The sequence below is a fragment of the Mauremys mutica genome, chromosome 6 (genome assembly GCF_020497125.1).
Source record: "Mauremys mutica isolate MM-2020 ecotype Southern chromosome 6, ASM2049712v1, whole genome shotgun sequence".
Lineage (NCBI taxonomy): Eukaryota > Metazoa > Chordata > Testudines > Geoemydidae > Mauremys > Mauremys mutica.
This window is the reverse complement of record NC_059077.1, coordinates 67,296,394-67,311,419: the sequence shown is the minus strand read 5'-3', so window position 1 is coordinate 67,311,419 and position 15,026 is coordinate 67,296,394. Positions and strand designations below refer to the sequence as shown.

At 46.2% G+C, this 15,026-nt stretch overlaps 1 long non-coding RNA gene and 2 other non-coding genes across 5 annotated transcripts; all 3 read right to left on the bottom strand.

Moving 5' to 3' along the window:
- Nucleotides 1-5,405: 5,405 nt before the first annotated feature.
- Nucleotides 5,406-9,711, bottom strand: LOC123372450. 3 transcript variants are annotated; one of them, XR_006580294.1, is made up of 4 exons: nucleotides 9,678-9,711; nucleotides 7,725-7,809; nucleotides 6,920-6,983; nucleotides 5,406-5,647 (listed from the first exon to the last, which is right to left on the bottom strand). It is a non-coding gene; the product is annotated as an uncharacterized LOC123372450 (long non-coding RNA). The 3 variants fall into 3 exon arrangements; XR_006580295.1 differs by having other exon boundaries at nucleotides 9,648-9,702; XR_006580296.1 differs by lacking the exon at nucleotides 9,678-9,711 and adding an exon at nucleotides 9,115-9,501.
- LOC123373469 lies at nucleotides 5,939-6,072 on the bottom strand. The gene has a single exon (XR_006580750.1). It is a non-coding gene; the product is annotated as a small nucleolar RNA SNORA13 (small nucleolar RNA).
- LOC123373468 lies at nucleotides 7,445-7,576 on the bottom strand. The gene has a single exon (XR_006580749.1). It is a non-coding gene; the product is annotated as a small nucleolar RNA SNORA13 (small nucleolar RNA).
- Nucleotides 9,712-15,026: the final 5,315 nt, after the last annotated feature.

The window sequence follows — 15,026 nt, the reverse complement described above, 5'->3', positions numbered from 1 at the left end:
AGGATACCCCAACATCATCTGGAAGGAGGTATGGGACGGTTTCCCTCTGCTCCCGTTGGCTGATCTCCTTCCCTGACCCTTTCATCCTCCTCAACAGCGCTGGAGTGGTACAAATCTACAGTGTCCCGGAAAGCCTCATCAACATACCTCTCTGCCTCCCTTAGCTCCTCCAGTTCCACCACCCTGGCCTCCAAAGCCTGTACGCAGTCTCTGAGGGCCAGGAACTCCTTGCACCGAATCCACACATAAGCCACCCGCCCACAGGGCAGGTAATCATATATGCTACACTGAGCGCTGTAAACAGGATAGCCCCCACTCTGCTGCTGGGCTTCTGCCTGCATTCTCTCCCACAGCTACCTAGGTTAATGATAGGTTTTTGTTTAAATCAAGAAGTTTTGATTATAGTGTAGTTTAAAGGTTTTAAAGAATGGCAACTGTACCTCACCCCCTTCCCAACTCCCTCTTAGCACCCCCTGCTCGCAAGCTCCCTGGTTGCTTGCTCACTGCTTTATAAAGCCCTGGCCTTCCTGATAGCCCCACACCCTGACTAAGGCTCAGCCAATGAACAGAGGTTTCTAGATTTCAAACCTTGTTTACAAGCTTTTTCTTTTTCTTTTATATTAGGGTTGGAAGGGACCTCAGGTCATCTGGTCCAACCCCCTGCTGAAAGCAGGACCAATCCCCAGATTTTTACCCCAGTTCCCCCAATAGCCCCCTCAAGGATTGAACTCACAACCCTGGGTTTAGCAGGCCAATGCTCAAACCACTGAGCTATCCAACTGCTGGCCGCAGCACAGGGTCCTCCAAACAAACACAAGCTCAGCACACAGCAAGTAACCCCCAACCACAAATACACACTACAGACAGCCACTACCCCAAGGGTCCTGTATTTGTTCCTCCTTCACCTGGAGAACTCCCTCTCAAAACTGTTAGCGGTCCTTGTTCACAAAAGCCATGGTGGACCATCGGTCCTGGGCTCGGGAAACAAGCACTGAGTGGTGGGATCACATTGTGATGCATGTATGGGATCACGAGCAGTGGCTGCAGAACTTTTGGATGTGCAAATTCACCTTCCTGGAACTGTGTGCAGAGCTCACGTCAGCACTGCAGTGCAAGGACACCAGAAAAAATGGTTACTAACCTTTCCGTAACTGTTGTTCTTCGAGATATGTTGCGCATGTCCATTCCTGGGTAGGTGTATGTGCACCGCATGCACCGTCACCAGAAGGTTTTTCCCTCAGTGGTATCCATCGGGTTGTCTCCAGCGCCCTCTGGAGTCACACCCGCATGGCGCTTTATATAGGAACCTGCCGACCCACCACCCCCTCAGTTCCTTCTTGCCGGTAACTCCGACAGAGGGGTAGGAAGGCAGGTTTTGGAATGTTCTTTGAGATATGTTGCTCATGTCCAACAGTTACAGAAAGGTACTAATGAGTGCTTGCTGATTTCCATTCCTGTGTAGGTGAGACTCAAGCAGATGTAGGAGGTGGGTTTGGAGTTCAATGACAAGTGGAGTGTAGCACTGCTCTGCCAAAACCAGCATCATCTCTAGCCTGCTGTGTGATGGCATAGTGAGGTATGAAGGTGTGGACTAAAGACCATGTTGCTGCTCTACAGATACCCTTGATGGAAACCTGTGCCATGAATGCTGCAGAAGGCCCTCATGGAATGTGCCATCAATGCCAGAGCAGGGACCTTTGCCAGGTCATAGCATGTGTGAATATAAGAAGTAATCCATGAAGAAATTCTTTGGGCCAAGACCGGGAGGCCCTTTATCCTGTCTGCCACTGCTACGAAGAGCTGAGAAATCTTCCTGAACGATCTGGGTCCTATCTATGTAGGCCAGCGCCTGCCTGACATCTAATGAGCGGAGCCTCTGCTCCTGGCTATTGGCATGTAGCTTTGGGAACAAGACGGGAAGAAAAATGTCATGGTTATTTGTGGAACTCTGACACCACCTTTGGGAGGAAAGCTGGATGGGGGTGCAGCTGCTCCTTGTCCTTGAAGAAGACGTGTACGGTGATTCTGAAGTAAGGGCCCTACTCTACTCTTTTCCATTTTACCAGGTATGTGACCCTGGTGGGTGGCTTTCTGCTCCCGAACAGGGCTTGAGCACACTAATTCCGAAGGGTTCAGCCATGCAGCTTCGAGGGCATCAGATGGAGGGACTCAAGGTTTGGATGAAGGAGACATGCATGTTCCTAGGAGATCTAGTCTGGAACCAGTGGTAGGGTGATTGGTTTTCCAACTGAGAGGAGGGTGGTGACCCAATGTTGGTACAGCCAGGCAGGTGCTATCAGGATCAGGCTCATTCCCTATCCCCCTCTTGACCTTCAGCAGGACCTTGTGTATGAGCAGAATGGGTGGGAATGCATAGACAAGATGGTCCTTCCAGGGCAGAAGGAATGCATCTGCGAGCAAGCCCAGACTGAGATTCTGAAAGGAGCAGAACTGTAGACACTTCCTGTTGTGTTTTGTTGCAAACAAGTCTATCTGGGGAGTTCCCCACCTCTGCAAAATGTCCCTCATAACATCCGGGTAAATGGACCATTCATGTTTGGCGAAGGACCTGCTGAGATAAGGCACTAGCCCGTTCTGGGCCCCTGGAGTGTAGGAAGCCTTGAGGTGGATTGAGTAGGTTATGCAGAACTCCCACAGGCTTCCTGGCATAGGTGAAAGCATGCTCCACCCTGTCTCTTGATACAGAACAGGGGTTCTCAAACTTCATTACAGCATGACCCCTGTTCTGAGAAAGTTACTACATGACCCGGGGGGAGGGGAGGCAGGAGCTACCCAGGGTGAAAGGTAAGGGGGCAGCAGGCCAAGCCCTGCCACCCCAGCTGCACGGAGGGGGGACGGCAGCCAGAGCTCTATTGCCCCAGGTGAGGGTGGAGCTCAGGCTTCAGGCCTGGGTCCCAACTAGTCTAATGCTGGCCATGGTGACCCCATTAAAATGGGGTTGTGACCCACTTTGGGGTCCTGACTGGCATTTTGAGAACCACTGGTATAGAACATCAGTCGGGTTGTCTGTAAGCACTGACACACACTTGTCTTAGAGGTGGGGCTGGAACATTTGCCAAGCAAGGCGCACCGCTCTGAGTTCTCTCACAGTGATATGTAGCAAGAGCTCCTTCTGGGACCAAGGGCCTTGAGTCCTGAGGTGAGCTCCCTATCCTAGTTTGGAAGCATCAGTGACTAGAGACATTGATGGTTGTGGTCTCCTGAATGGAACACCCGCACTTACCACCCCGGGGTTCAACCACCATAAGAGAGTCGATCACCAAAGGGAGAAGTGTGACCACTCTGTCCAAGCAGTCCCAGCCTGGTTGGTACACTGTCACAAGCCAGGCCTGAAGCGGTCTGAGTCCCAGCCTCACATGTACACAATGCCACATGCCCCAGGAGCTTCAGGTGGGTCCTCGCAGTGGTGGTGGGATGTTTTCTGAGGCTATGATTGAGCAGAGTGTCTAATATCTGGCTTCTGGTAAGAAGGCATTGGCCTGGACTGAGTAGAGGACTGCATCTGTGAACTCTATTCTTTGAATGGGGGCAAAGATTGACTTTTGTGTGTTCAACAGGCCTAGCATCAAGAAGGTTGACAGTATTAATTGCATATGCTCTGCCACCTGAGCACTGGACCAGCCTCTGATCAGTCAGTTGTCGAGGCAGGGATACATTAGTTCTGTTTTCTCAAGGGGGCCGCTGACAGGCCGAAAAGCAATACTGCGAACTGATAGTGAACCAGCCCCACCACAAACAACAGGAATGGTCTGTGGCCCAGCAGTATGGAGATGTTTCCCTGGGGTGGACCGCTGAGGCTGATCAGCTGAGTTTGAGCAGCCAGCTAGAAAGGCAACTAGAGGGGCACAGTGGCAGTCTATGAGTCAGGGAGGCTTTAAAGGAGCATTCTGTCAGAGTCCCAGTAATGTCTTTATATGATGCAGTCAGCCAAGCAATGTTTATGTGCCAGCTTGAATTACTGCTGTAGTGCTTGCTTCCTGAGCATTAACTGTATTAAGCAAATAATCCTACCTATAGCCACTGTGTTTCAATGTTAGCACTTAGGCTGTATGTATGTCACAAATAGACTTGAGTTTAATAACCAGATAAAACTCAAACTTTTGGTCAGTCTCACAGTTAGGGCTCTCACAGATGGCTATAACTCCAGCTTTCATTGAGAAGCCAGTCTCTAGCTGTGGAGCGCATGGGGTACTGAGAGGGACCAGGAACACATGAGGAATGCAAATGGGGAGTTTGGGGAAGGTACATACCTGAGTACTTTCAGGACTGCAGAGTTCAAACTGCTGACCGGAGCAGTCATGGGCATTGTGGGACACCTTCTAGAGGCTAATTAGGGCATCTCCACTGAGGCTCAGTTGTTCTAACTACATTGCAAAAAGCTCTATGATGCTCATCAAGGTAGTTTTATTATGTCAGCATAGCAGGGGCATTATATCAGCAGGAGCAGCATTTCAGTGTGTACACCTTCACTGTTCTGCTGACAAAACTGTAGCATAGACAAGGCCTAAGCCTCTGTGCAGAGTTCCCTTGCTGATCAAAGTTAAGGAAATGACATATTTGGATATCATTTCTACTCAGCAGTAGATGGCCTGCTGACAGCCAGTAGGGGGCCTGCACTGTGTTCTAATGTTGCTTCCCTCAGAGGTAGCAACCCTTAAGAGCTTGGGGAGTTCTAATAGTCTTGCTCGAAGAATCAAAGACCCAGGAGTTTTCTATTGCATCCAATAATTACATATTGCTTCACTAAAAGTTAGACTTGTCTAAGCCTTTCCTTGAGGCAAATCTGGAAATAAGACACACAGTTAACCATTACATATTTGCCTGATCAAGAATGGAATTTTTTATTTAATAGTATTTAGAAATTGGAATTAATAGTCACTTGGTAGTAAAATGAAAGCATAAGTCTTTCAGCCTGAATAGAGGTAGAAATTCCAACCACTAACTTCTGCCTTGTGTATTTGATTCTACTTTTTAAATAGATCAAGGTATAGTTTACAGCCTATGATTGATGCTGAAAGACAAACTGATCTTTACATTGAGGAAATGCTTGAATGCGTATAAGTGTACTTTATAGGCAATGCAACTTGGAAAGTGAAGATTTTCAAATGGAACAGCTGAATAAACAATTTATATTTCCTCACACTATCAAAACCCAGGTACTTCCAGTCACTTCAAGTGTTAAAAAGTTTCTCATATAATCTTGGCAATAACGATCACCATTTATTAGTTATTCTGGTTCAATATTAATGTACTAACTTGATATTCACCCAAATACATGGTAGATGTACTGGTAAATCAGGATCAATATTTTATTACCACAGTATAACAACTTATTTTAGTTAACTGAGAAGGTGGTACTTAGAAAAATTCAACAAATGCAGCAATTAAAAATAAATATATAGTCTTTATTTTTTAGTACCCAAGACCATTCCCCCACCACTGCCACATATAGTTAAAAGCTATTTGAATCTTCTTGTGAACATACCAGTAATATGTTACCATGATTTACAGATTTCCAAATTCCATCTTTTAAAAACTCATCTACCTGTATATTTCTTCCAGAACATTCTTCTGGTGGAAGAAAAGCTGCCAAACTTGAGCTGTAGAAATTCTGTACAAATCTTTACTGAAAAAAATAATAATTGAATATCAGATGAGATATGTTTATGAATTATTCTTTAGCAATCTGCAAGATCCTCTAGGGCAGTAGAAAATAGCTTCACAAAGTCAGGTTTTGTTTCAGCTTTGAAACAGTTAAGTCTCTGCAAAGGCATTTTCAAAGTATCTACATGTATTAGGAACATCTTCAGAGGTTAATTCCTAAACCAAGTTCCTTGCTCCATTAAGCAGGACTTCAGATCCTATTTTAAGTACAAGCACTATTCTAAATTTAGTTACAATAGAAGCGGAGTCACAAAACTGTCCCTTATACAGCAGAATCGTGGGAGGTATGAATTCCCAACATCAAATAATGCTGCGGAAGGACTTTTTTTACGCCTTTCTCGACACCACAAACATTAATAACAAAAATGAATGGGCAACACAAAGGCAAGAATGCTACATATTGTTAAAAATGCTTAGTTGCAAAGTTTGCCAGTAAACTGCAATCTTAGCCAAGAAATATCAAAATGTTATACTATAAGTTATAGGAAGAAAAGTATTTTTTAAAAATTGTGTTATTTGTAGTGTTATTTAAATGGTTTAATGCAAGATTATCATGCTTGTAAACATTAAGAATGAACAAGAACTAAAAATTTCACTTCCAGTGGAAACTAGAAAAAGCTATTATGATTCACTTCTGACTGCTGCAGTTTAGCTCTGGGGCAATAGGTCAGACAACTGCCTGAAGTTTGATTTTGCACCAATATTCTGCAACTAATTTTAGTTTTGGAAGACACTTATGAACATTTAATCAGTAAAAATTTGTTAGATCATCCTTGCCCACCTTGGACACTGAAGCATTCTGCATGACCTTACAAGCAAGGTAACGAATTAAGTATTAATAGAAAGAAATATCACAGATTTAAGTATCAGAGGGGTAGCCGTGTTAGTCTGGATCTGTGATAGCAGCAAAGAGTCCTGTGGCACCTTATAGACTAACAGATGTTTTGGGGCATGAGCTTTCATGGGTGAATACCCACTTCGTTGGATGGAAAGCTCATGCTCCAAAACGTCTGTTAGTCTATAAGGTGCCACAGGACTCTTCGCTGCTATCACAGATTTAGAGTTTTGTAGAGTAAGAGCTCTCACCAAACTTTAAACAGACATGACAAACTGCAAGTAAATAATCAACATTTATGGAAGAAGACCTAAAGGTTCTGCCCATATACAAATGGAACCTTTCACTTTAACCAATGTAGGCACTGAATTCAAAAGAAAAAACACATTTCTATCTTACCATAGTATACAGGCCATATGTACAGAAACTGTAGTCTTCTATTCATTCAGACTAATTTTCTCCACTGAACAGAAACAAATACAAGTTAGTACAATGAACATGTATTGCTCCAACCCCACCCATCACCATTTTCTTAGAATTTTTTGTTTTAAGAGCAACCCTGGACACTGCTGAAACACTTCTAGGTGCAGCACCAAATTAAGCCAGCAGGTGCCTAGCAATTAAAATCAATTTTGTGGCTCTATAATTATATTTGGACATGAAGGAACCTCCCCTGAAGGTATTAAGTAGCAATTAAACTAAATTTTACCAAAATATATCAGATCTCTTGGAGCTAGCCAGAATTTAATTCGATGTCTATTATAAAGGTCAAGAAAAACAATGCTGAAGGCAAGATATAGTGGGGGTGGGTGAGATTGTGTGGCCTACAATGTGCAGGAGGTCATACTACCAAATCATCATAACCGTCTCTTCTGACCTTAAAGACTACTCATGCCTACCATCCAATCAACTTTTCTACAGAGATTCTGTCCTTGCATAATTGTGGAGGGAAAAAGTACATAACCATCTCCCAAAACTTTTTCAGCAAGAGTTTTTGTATGCCTTTTTTGACACCACGTTCACTGTGGGAGATAGTGAATGGGTAACACAAAGGCAAATATTTAAATCTGTAAGTGATCATTTCTCAGTGCAAAACCTAGCTTAACAGCATATAAACAAATGGTCACCTCCAAAAGACACATATTTATAAGTAAATTTTTGAATTATACACAAATGTCAGGCATTCCATTAAAAATAATCATACCATTCAAGAACTGTCATATCAACTTCTTGTAAAGTGGTATTTGTCAACTAGGCAAAGCACATCAATGGGCATTGTCTGCCTACATCTGAAAAACAGGAGGAAAAAAGATAAAATATAACAAATGTCTAAACAGATCAATTTAAAGTCAAACTAATCTTGTATACAAGTACATTTTGTCCTCAATGCCACTAGCCTCATAGGACTCTTCTGGCAGCCAGTGATTATGTAGAAGAACAAGCCACATTTCATGCTAGCCTTATGGAGGAGACTGCTCTACAAAGTGGAAGGATTCTTCCCTCCTCCAAATTGTGTCATCTGCCCATGGCTGGCCATGCTGATTTTAAGGGTGCATTGTGCAGTAAAAAAAAAAGTCAAAAACCTAAGTATATTAGGGAATATGAGTTATGCATGTATAAAACAGAATGCAGAAAACCCAATCTTCCAACAGGTGAAGACTTCACCTCTACAAAATTTGACAGATCTCCCAGGACACCAAGGAATAGATGAAGATGAGCAGCAGTATCACTGTTCCCTCACTCAAAAAAACATGCCCCATAGCTTTCAGGACTTTCACAGAAGTGAGGTGTGTGAGAAATATTGCCCCAAGCATCACCACGCTATGGCCAGTCAGTCTGTTGCCGGCTCAAAGAGCCCGAGGCGGAGCAACAGCAGGTTCATTGCCCGGTGTGTGTCACACTAATTATCACACCAGGGTGGAGAAGCAAAACCAGGTTTATTCGAGCTCAAATAAGGTGCCAGGGAGAAAAAGCATTCTCAAATCCTGCACACCCGTGCGCAGGCGGGGTCCCAGCATTTATACCCCACTTGTTTGTGTAAGCCTTTTGTTCGGTTTTCCCCCTCACCCCTCCCTTCCCAACAGCAGTTACTTTAAACATTACATTTCAGCGTGTTAGAAAAGTTCCCATTCGCATGCTTATCTCTGGCCTTCACAGCACAAACGCATACAGATTTTCCTCCCCGCTCTCCCCCTCCTCCCCGCCGCTTCTGCTGTTTCAAACTCCTGCATCTGCAAGCTGAGACAGCTGACAGTTACACATTTTGCTTGCTGTCTGTTAGCATCTTAGGCTGGTTAAAGTTCACAGCATGGAAGACTTCTGGTTCACTCAGGCCTGTAGTCACAACTTTGGTTTACTTAGGCCTAGTGACACCAACAAGTCCCATTTTTAAGTACCCAAACCCTGGGTCTAACACGTGTGATTTATCAGTCTACTGGGCGCCGTTCCCCAGGCAGCACGAGCACGCACAGCTAAAGCGGCGAGGAAGGGTTTTTGGTTTGGGGCTTTCTTGGCGTCGCCTGCGTTAGTTACAAACATGCACGTGCACCACTCAGCACGCGGAGCTGAGCAGCCATTGGACCGACAGCATGTACCAAAATCCTCACTCGCTCGTGGCAACTCCACGCGGACCCGCGACCGAGTCACAGGAACAGCAGCGGCTCCCCCCGCCCCCCAGTCACGCCGCTGCGACCCAACCGGGCTCCTGCAGGAGACAACCGGGGGGTTCGGCCCCGACACGCGGGGGTCTGCGGGGGGGGAAGGGGCCGCCTGACGGGCCGAGCGCTCACAGCGCGGCAGGGCTGCGAGAGGCGCGAGCCCGGCAGGGTCGGCCCATGAGGAAGAAGGAGCCGCACTGGGGCTCGCGCCAGGCCAGCCAGTGCCGCGGGACGCGGAGTCTCGGCTGGAGGGCGCGCGCTGGACGCAGCGCGCGGGGGGCTCGGGCACGGAGCTAGGCGCCGCCAGGCCCAGCCGCCCCCAACCCGCAGCACATGGCGCTGCAGAGCGAACCACCCCCTCGCCCCGCCCCCACTACGGAGCCGGCTACCCCGCCCGTGCGCTCGAACCCCGCGGCCCGGGCCGGGCCGGTTCACCACGAGGCCGCCGCCGCCGCTCCTCCCAAACCAACCGGTGCAGGGGCCGAGCAGCAACCACCCACCGCGACCGATCCCGTCCCGCCTGAGAGAGAGAGACTCCACCCCCGCTCCCAGCATGCCCCGAGCCGGACAAACCACTCTGCAGGGAGGAGCGGCGTGTACCAATGCTGGGGAGGGGGGGAGGCGAGTGTACCAACTCCACCGGGAAGGGGGGGGTGTACATCCATTACTCCACCCCCTGGAGAGGCCGGGCAGGGGCGAGGTCGAACAAAGCATTTTTCTTCGACCTGGCTGCTGGCTCTGCAGTGGGGGTTAGGACAACCGAACTATGTCTTACAGGCAGGACGTTTTTCACAGCCTGAGCAATGTAGCTCGGGGGAACCTAGGTTTTAGGCATAGACCAATGTGGTGCTAATACAAACGCTCAATCAGTGCTATTAAACCAATCACACTGTGAAGCTCAGGTGTTGTTTTGTAGTGTGAGGGCTCCCACTCCAGCTAGACTAACTTGAGAGGAGTTAATCTTAGGCCTTGTCTACACTGCCATTTTACAGCGCTGCAACTTTCTCCCTCGGGTGTGAAAAAACACCCCCCTGAGTGCTGCAAGTTTCAGTGCTGTAAGGTGGCAGTGCACTCCCAGCGCTGGGAGTTACCTACACCCCTTGTGGCAGTGAGTTTTTTACAGCGCTGGGAGAGCTCTCTCCCAGTGCTGGTGCCACGACTACGCAGCCACAGTAAAGTGCTGCCTTAGGGCATGTCTACGCTGGAAGAGTTACAGCGCCCGGAGTTACAGCACCGCTCAGAGAGCGCTGAAGGGAAACTGCTGTTGTGTTCACACTGTCAGCTGCCTGCACAATAGCATGTTCACCCTTGCAACAGTATTTGGAGCTGTGCATTCTGGGCAGCTAGCCCTCAGAGCACTGCTTTCTCTTCTGCCACTAACACTTGTGGGAAGGCAAGTGTGTCGCGGGGCATCCTGAGTCCTGTCCTAATGCCCTGTGATGCATTGCTTCGCATCCCAGCAATCCCTGTGCTTCCAGCCGCATTTGACACCATCTTTCAACAGTTTGTGTACTGCTCACCCTGCCTCTTTGGGCTGCAGGAATGGATCCCAAACTGTTCACCAGTATGCTGCTTGCTCTGACCAACATGTCACAAGTGGCAGTGAAGTTATTCCTTACACTACAAAGGCAAGAGGAGTGCGACATTGATCTCATCATGCGTAGGAGCTATGACATGAGATTGCTTGTGGCATTCACGGAGGTGCTGACCACAGTGGAACGCCGCTTTTGGGCTTGGGAAACAAGAACTGAGTGGTGGGATCACATCGTGTTGCACGTCTGGGCTGATGAGCAGTGGCTGCAGAACTTTCGGATGAGGAAAGCCACATTCAGGGGACTGTGTGATGAGCTCAGCCCAGCCCTGTGGCGCAAGGACATAAGAATGAGAGTTGCCCTGTCGCTGGAGAAGCATGTGGCGATTGTACTGTGGAAGCTGGCTACTCCACACTGCTACCGATCGGTCGCTAACCAGTTCAGAGTGGGAAAGTCGACCACTGGACTCATGTTGATGGAAGTCTGCAGGGCATTAATCGCATCCTACTCTGAAAGACCATGACTCTGGGCAACATGCATGACATTGTGGCTGGCTTTGCACAAATGGGCTTGTAGAGAGAGAGTAATATGAATAGTAACTGAAATGTTTGTAACTTGCTTTGAAAATGAAACTTAATGAGTCATTGGTGCAGTATTGCTGTTAGCTTTGCTGTCTTGAGTGGTTTGGAACTCTTTCAAGGTGAAGACTTCCTGTAGTAACTTCTCTGAAAAGAGATCAGGCACCGAATGAATGGGTTATTACTGCTAGTCCACTATATTTCAAAGTTTGTTTCAATTTTTGTTAAAAACCCACCAGATGTCAGTATAAGGCCACCAATTCCAAGGACTAGGGAAAGGTCCACACTGCAAATTATTATTGGTTCTTAGGAACATAGGACTAGGGTGACCTGATAGCAAGCGTGAAAAATCGGGAGAGGGAGTGGGTGGTAATAAAAGCCCATATTAAAAAAAGCCCCAAATATCGGGACTGTCCCTATAAAATTGGGACATCGTCACCATACACAGGAATCACCATCCAGTACTAGATCAGACCCACATCCATCTAGTCCAGAATCCTGTTTCTAACAGTGGACAACACCAGGTGCTTCAGAGGGAGATGTACAAACCCAACAGTAGGCAAAAGTGGTATATTCTCCTCCCGCCCCCCACACACCCATTAGCTTTCATCCTGCTCTCTAATAGACAGAGGTTGACTTAAACCCCGAAGTATGAGGTTTAATATCCCTGTCAAAATTTATTAGCATCAGCTATAATAAATCTGAATGGTGTTGCTATCCTTATAAATGTTAAACCCTTTTTTTGAATATTGATACGTTCTTGGCCTCAACAACTTCCTGTGTTACTGTGTTCCGCAGCTTAATCACATGTTGTATGAATAAGTATTGCCTTTTATGGGTTTTGAATTTCCCAACTTTTAATTTAAGTGGAGGTCCCTTGTTCTTGTGTTATGAGACAGGGAGAACAGACGATCCTGATCTAGTTTCTAGTCTAGACCATTCATCATAGTATACACTTTTACTATGTCCCCCTCTCCTTTCTAAGGTGAACTATCCCAATCTTTTCAATCTTTCTCTTACATGTGAATTTTTCCATGTCCTAGATCATTCTCATTGCCCTTGTCTGAACCCCTCTTAGTTCTGAAATATCCTTTTTGAGATGGGGTGCCCAGGACTGCACACAATATTCCAGAAGTGGCTGCCCCACTGATTCTTATAAAGACATTACAACATTCTCTGAATTATTCATCATCCCATTCATTATGGATCTTAACACATATTTGCTTTTTTGACCACAACTATACATTGGGAAGAGCTCTTCATTGCACTGTCTATAGGTCCCTTTTCAGAAGTGATACAGTTAATTAAGAACCCTGTAAGGTATATGAATAATTTAAATGTTGCTCTCTAATGTGTATTACTTTGCATTGATTGATATTGAATTTCATTGCACGTTCACCTACCTTGTTTAGGTTTCTTTGAGTTTCTCACAGTCCTCTCTGTTCCTGAATAACCTAAATAACTTTGTGTTATAAGAGCAAATTAGCAGTGGAATTGTACTTGGAGAAATACTGTTAAATGTGTCAATGTTTGAGGTCAAGAGCTTACCTGCTGTCGGTGCACTATGATTCTCCTTTCAGATTTTTCCTCAGCTACTTCATAGTTCAAGCCTGCAACTGGTGCACTATATTTTCAGCCTGTTGACTCAGGTTTAAGATTTTTTCCCCCCTGTTTTATCACTCTTCCACCTTTTCTCTCAATGCAGACAACACAGTGGACTTGTGCACTGGTTGCACTGACTAGGTCACTAGTTGAGCTTGCAAAGAAAAGAATTGTGAACAACGGTCTTTTTCTCCTGCAGATTTGGAACCACTAATTTGCTCTTTCATTTGTAATATCTTTGGGGCAGGGACTTTGTTGTCTTGTCAATAAAGCATGCTGGCTAGAATAAGTGCCTGAAGTTTGGCAACTAAATCGATTGTTAGTAATGCTAATAAATGTGGCCAGATTTTGAGAGCGTATGAGCAACACTCAGATCACATTTATTCTGATGTAGGACAATGGCTTTCAGTGCCAAACTTCAGGAACCCACGTTTGAATACTTTGGCCCTGGCAGACTTGTATTTATTAATATAAATAACAACATACTGAGTAACACTGTATAGCTTATTGAAAAGAATTACAGTAGAAAATCAATGTGGGAATTACTCGGTGCACAAATCTCCCCATTAACATACATCTCCTGCTGCTCTCAAGTAACTAGAAAATTGAAGTTGGTGCATATGAACAGCATGTTAGTCACTGGCTTGGAATGTCTGCAATTCTGCTTAAGATTGAATTCCTGATGTTCAGCTGCTCTGTAGGGGAACCAGCTGAAGTTGCCCCAGCTTTTGTTAACTAGAATGTGTCTAATTTTAAGTTGTGCGAGAGAGAGAGAGACACACACACTTTTAAGTTGGGAGAGAGAGAGTGAGTGTATATATATATATAGGAGTGCTGGTTTATGCAAGAGCAATACTTTTGTCCATGGTATGGCTCTTTATTACATACATATAATTTCTGTCTGGAAAATGTTGCTCTAGCGCCCATCTACATTAACATAAGTACAGCAGAAGTGCCATTTTTCATAACACCAGTTTACACATACACAGCTTCCCGCAGCTCCCATTGGCCAGAAACGGTGAACCGTGGCCACTGGGAGCTGCGGGGGGCCATGCCTATGGACAGTCAATGTAAACAAAATGTCTTGCGGCCTGCCAGCGGATTACCCTGGTGGGCCACATGCCAAAGGTTGCTGACCCCTGTTGCAGGCCCAGCTATGTTTTGCTCTGCTACTGGTTTGCTTTCGCAGTCTTGATCTGCTCAACTGATGGTACAGTATCTGATGAACATTACTAGTTGATTTTTAGCAAATCTAATAAGTAGTGTCTGACTAGAGACCCCCTAAGAATGAAATAATCCTTCTGCCTGTAGAGTGGGTAATGCAGAACGGGAGAAAGAATACAGGTTTCCCAACTCCATTCTGTCAATGTGCCTTGCACTGTTATATAGACTTCTTCTAGAGACGACAATATTTCACATCTCCTGCTTATTCAGTTGCTTGGGCTCTCTGCTACAATTGCCAGTTAAGGATGCCAATTGTTGTAATGGCTTTTCAAAATGGATACTGGTCCATTAAAAACTGATTAATCAAAGTCCAAACTCATTTTACATACCAAGAGATGGCAACTACTTTCTATCCCTACCAGTTACGAATGGTATTTATTCTGTATTTGGTCCATCATAGGGTTACCATATTTCAGGTTCCCAGAAAGAGGACACTGCCGGAGGGGACAGGGAACCTGGGGAGAGATGGAGGGGGGGAGTACAGTTGGGATGTGGGAGGGGTTACCTGCAGTGGGGGTACTCACTGAGGTGAGGGGCAGTGTCGCTCCCTGTCACAGTAGCAGGATAGCTGGCACAAGCCCAGGACATGGCTACAGACATCAGTCAGCACCTCCCTGCGGGACCCTGATCCCAGGGCTGAGAACCCAGGGCCTGGGTGGGTGGGGTCTAGCAGCTGTGGCTTGCAGGGGAATGGACCAATCAACTGCAGATGCAGGGGAGGGACCAATCAGGAAGTGGACCAATCAGGGGAGGGCTCTTTCTGAGCTGCAGCTTGTAAAGTGTGTTTGGGCTATTGTAATTATGTAAGCAGAGGCTGGATGAGCTCTCCCCTGACATCTGGTGGTGAGCTGTGGAAAAAGACTTCAGAAGCTGATCTCGTTTGCATGGACACACCCACCCTGCCTAGGTGCTC